Genomic DNA, 5,059 nt, shown 5'->3' with positions numbered 1-5,059 from the left:
GAGCAGTTCAGTGAATGTAAGAGCCTGAGCTGTGCACCTCCACGCCACAAGACGAAGAAATGACCTCTAGAAAATGAAGGCAACAAAACTGACAAACCTTCCAATGGAGTGAAGCCAGACAACTGAAGGGCAAGGGAAAGAAGAGTTCTGCCGTCTAAAATACAGAGCACGGTCCCAATTTGCACTGACCAGAAGGGGGTGAATCTTTACCCGCAAGCGTCCAAAACCATTATCCAATCTAAAGACAAAATCACTCAAAAAGAAGCCTTGCACATATTATGAGCGTGGCCATGTCGGCCCATCAGGAAACACAGTCATGGAATGTAGTTAAATATATACCAGATCCTGGGACACTAACCAAGAAAGACAAATCATACGCCTGCAGCAAGAGCTTTTGTTTGTCGTCAGAACTAAAGCACCCTCGGCAAACACACACATGTGAAAGAAAATACAATGAATGCGTTAATATCGTCAGTCATTCAGCACTCTTAAAAGGTCATCAACGAACACGCATGGGAGGAAAACCATACCATTGCAATGAATGTGAAAGAAGTTTTAGTGATTCTTCAAATCACATGGCTCATCAGCGAACACACACAGGGGAAAAGCCATTCAAGTGCAGTGAATGTGTGAGGAGCTTTAGTCGATTACTAGTCCTACAAAGATATCAGCGAACACACGCAGGGGAAAAAACATTTAGATGAAGTGAATGTCTGAAGAGCTTTAGTCGATTAACACTCCTAAGAGAGCATCAGCGAATACATACAGGGGAAAAGCCAGTCCAGTGCAGTGAATGTCTGAAGAGCTTTAGTCGATTAACAGTCCTAAGAGAGCATCAGCGGATACATACAGGGGAAAAGCCATTCCAGTGCAGTGAATGTCTGAAGAGGTTTAGTCGATTATCGAACTTACAGAGCCATCAGCGAACGCACACGGGATAAACCATTCAAGTGCAGTGAATGTGTGAATAGCTTTAGCCTGTTATCAATTCTACAAGTACATCAGCGAACGCACACAGGGGAAAAACCATACTATTGCAGCGAATGTGGAAGTAGTTTTAGCGAATTTTCAACATTAAGGAGGCATCAGCGATCAAACACAGGTGAAAAACCATACCATTGCAGCAAATGTGGAAGTAGTTTTAGTGAATCTTCAACATTAATGGGACATCATCGAATACACACAGGGGAAAGGCCATTCAATTGCACTGAATGTGTGAAGAGTTTTATTCGATTATCAGCTCTCCAAAGACATCAGCGAACACACACAGGGGAAAAACCGTACCATTGCAGTGAATGTGGAAGTAGCTTTAGTTACTCTTCGACATTAAGGAATCATCAGCGAACACACACAGGGGAAAAACCATACCATTGCAGCGAATGTGGAAGAAGTTTTAGTGAATCTTCGACATTAAGGGTTCATCAGCAGATACACACAGGAGAAAAGCCATTCAAGTGCAATGACTGTGGAAAGAGCTTACGTACTTTATTACACTTAAAAAGGCATCAACGAACACACACTGGGGAGAAACCATTCAATTGCACTGTGTGTGTGAAGAGCTTTAGTCACTCAGCACTCCTTTTTTAGGCATCAACATACACACTTGGGGAAATCCATTCAGATGCAGTGAATGTGTGAAGAGTTTAAGGGGGTCATTCTGACCTCGGCGGTAAAAGGCGCTTACCGCCGGTCAGAAGACCGCCATAACACCGCCGCGGTCGCGGTAAACCGCCACGGTCATTCTGACCCGCTACTTGAAAACCTCCAAAAACCCGACATCCACAAAAGTCCGCCACACCAAAGGTCAGCGAAAAAATGGCGGTGACCAAACCTCCACCGTCACGCCAACACAAAAACGCCCATGCCATTCCGACCCACGAATCCACGCAGCGGTCTTTCAACCGCGGTATTCCATTGGCGGTACACACCGCCACGCTCAAAATACACACACCCTTACAAAACACAACCACATTGGACAATTTGAAATACACACACCTGATACACATACAAACACTCCCACACACCCAATACAATATAAAACAAGAAGAAATTAATTTTGACTCTGCATTATGTGCAATGTTATGCGTCAAAAAATATGACGCACAATGTGTATGCGTGAAAATATGACGCATAACGGGAAAATAAAAACGGCGGCCATTTTATGCAGGAAGTGATGTAATAGGATATTCTGTTTACAAAATCTGTACTGTGAGTTAACTTTCACTTTCACTTTGCAGTCTCAGATTTATCTAGACTGTGTGGTTGTGTGAAAAGTGTAGTCCTGTGTTTAACTGCTTTTGTGTCCTGTGTACCTTGTATTTTGTCTTTTTGTGATCATAGTCTTGTTGTCTAATATTGTCTTAGTCTGTTTAGTGTACTTTTGTCCAATCCTGTTTTTGTTTGTATTGTCTGTGGGAGTCTGTTCTGGGTAGTTTAACTTTGGGGTTAGTTGGGCTATTTTTCTTAAGTTTTCTTTTTCCTTTACTACTCTACCTTTCCCCATTTCCCACTTTTACTTGTCTATCTCATTTTTCTCCTTTAAAGTAGTAAATATGTCAGGTAGGCCTCGGCTTGCCAGGATGGGTTAGGAGGAATTGGGGGGATTCATTTGGCTCGTTTGCCATTTCCTCCCATTCATGCTGGAGGCTGGGGGCCGTGTGATACAGGGGTATCACAAGGAGGCACGGAAAGTCCGGTGGGGGAAGGTGCGCCATCACCTGGTCCGGGTGTACAGGAGCATGAGGAATGAGCATCAACTGAAGCACCGCTGGGCTGATCTCATATCCAGGGAGCAGGACCTGCTGGACCACCTGGGAATCAGGATTGGTGGCCATGTTGGTGAGTCCAAATCAATTACATGTGAATAAATGAAATCTGTGTGGGGACATGTGATGATTGTTACCCAATCTGCTAGATAAGTAGCTGACTGTGTATAATGCTAGGGAAACCTAATGTGTATTTGTTGCACAATGTGTAGGAAGACCAATGCTAGCAGTCAGATGGCTCATGTTGTCAACACATACCGGATGCCTGTAGCTGTATGTAATGTAGTGTTGCCTTTGTGTCAGACAAGTGACACATTAATGCCTCTATTTGAACCCTACAGGTCATATTGGCCAGTGAGAAAGTCATGTAGAAACAACATACCTACATATGTTGACGCCATAGCTAGACAGAAAATTGTAAACCCATGATGATGCTATAAATGTGTGGTGCCTTGACGTCACATGAAGTCAGCTATGTTGTCCACACATATGTCACATGTGTGTCTGGTTGCTGTGTGTTGAAAATGTCCACCTAGCCTGTTTGATTGTGAGGGGTCATGCAGTCCTCAAGTAACCAGCTTTTGGATGTCTCTCTGGGATGCACATGATGAGATGTATGCAAGCCATTATTGTTGGGGCATACTAATGGAGGGGTATCTTTGACAACACCTGACTGTCCTGGCCACTGCATGTGTGTAGTAGGGTGTGTAACTGTAGCAGGAGACTCATCCATTGTTAATGTTGAATAAAAATTCATCCATGTAGTATGAGCATGTGGGAAAGTGTATCATTACCATGTCATATTCACACAGTGTCATAGTAACTGCAATTATTTGTCAGAACACCGAGTCTGAGTATATTCTTCCTTTCATGCTTTACAGGTGGACCAGCACCGTACACCGTGGGAGAGGTGGCACATTTTGAGGACCCCGATACCTACAGTGAGTGTGGCCTGAGTGCTATATTTATTGTTTGCTAGTGATGCATGATGGACTACTGTGTGTTCAACAGAATTCATGATTTGATGCGCTGGCCGTTCATTGTCATTGTTGCTTTAGTGGGATTTCAAATATCACTTCTGTTTCTGTAGACCAATACTTAGCCATCTCTCAGATTTAGGGGCTGTAGGTCATTCCAGTTGGGCCGCTATGGGGAATGGGATGAGTCATGTGGAATACACTGGTTAATGTAAGAGTTGCTCTGGGACTTGGCTTGAACTGAGTCTGCATATCAGACTGACATTCTCCCAGATAGCTTTGGCAAATGGCTTGTATGAAATGTGCAGCTTCCTAGTTGAGGATGCACTGTGTACACTGTAGGTTGGATCTTCCGGGGGCATGTACTTCCACTAGTTGAACTAGAAGTGTGTGTGACTAGAGTGCAATGGCCTAGGTGTTCAGTCGACTCATGATCATGGGTGTTCTTGCTCCTCTGTGTGTGTTGTAAAACATGCCTCACTGATAGTATGTGATGTTGGCCTCAGTCAGAGCATTTTGACATGTATGGACCTTGGATATGACAATGTTTGGCTGACTCCAAAGTGTTGCTAGCCCTTCACTGGTGTTGTGTGGGAAGGCACATACTTGTTGACCTTTCTATACACTCCTGGGTGTGCATTGAACATGGGATTGTTGGTTGTTCTTCCCACCACACCCTCAAAGACTGCCATGTGATTGGGAATAGGGTACCTAGGACTGTAGCAACCAGTATGTTACACGTACTTGTGACCTTTTGCAACTTTGTTTAGAACCTAGGGCCAGATGTAGCAAACAGTTTTCAAGTTGCAAACGGCATAAATTGCCCTTTGTGAGTCGCAAACGTCTGTTTGCTATGCAGAAATGTATTTTGTGATTCGGAGCCGACTCGCAAAATGCATTTCCGACTCGCAAATAGGAAGGGGTGTTCCCTTCCTATTTGCGACTCGCAGTGGTATGCAATTCCATTTGCGACCGAGTATGTGGTCGCAAAGGGAGTCGCAGTTACCATCCACTTGAAGTGGATGGTAACCCACTCGCAAACTGGAAGGGGTCCCCATAGGAACCCTTCCCCTTTGTGAGTGGACTCAAAAACTTTTTTTCCGAGCAGGCAGTGCTCCAAGGGACCACTACCTGCCATGAAAAAATCCGAAATTAAAGTTTTTTTTTTTTTCTAAGTGCAGCTCATTTTCCTTTAAGGTAAACGGGCTACACTTAGGAAAAATAAACCTGCTTTATTTAAAAGCAGTCACGGCCATGGAGGTCTGCTGTTCCCAGCAGGCCTCCATCCCCGTGAGTGCCCATAGTCGCTAAGGGGGC

The 5,059-nt window shown here is 44.3% G+C and overlaps 1 pseudogene; it reads left to right on the top strand.

Moving 5' to 3' along the window:
- The first annotated feature begins 204 nt into the window (after positions 1 to 204).
- On the top strand, positions 205 to 1,630 carry LOC138276134 (zinc finger protein 135-like; annotated as a pseudogene).
- Positions 1,631 to 5,059: the final 3,429 nt, after the last annotated feature.

The sequence above is a fragment of the Pleurodeles waltl genome, unplaced genomic scaffold, assembly GCF_031143425.1.
Source record: "Pleurodeles waltl isolate 20211129_DDA unplaced genomic scaffold, aPleWal1.hap1.20221129 scaffold_37, whole genome shotgun sequence".
NCBI classification, from domain to species: Eukaryota; Metazoa; Chordata; class Amphibia; order Caudata; family Salamandridae; genus Pleurodeles; species Pleurodeles waltl.
The sequence above is the reverse complement of the archived record's forward strand: the minus strand, read 5'-3'. Positions and strand labels throughout refer to the sequence as shown.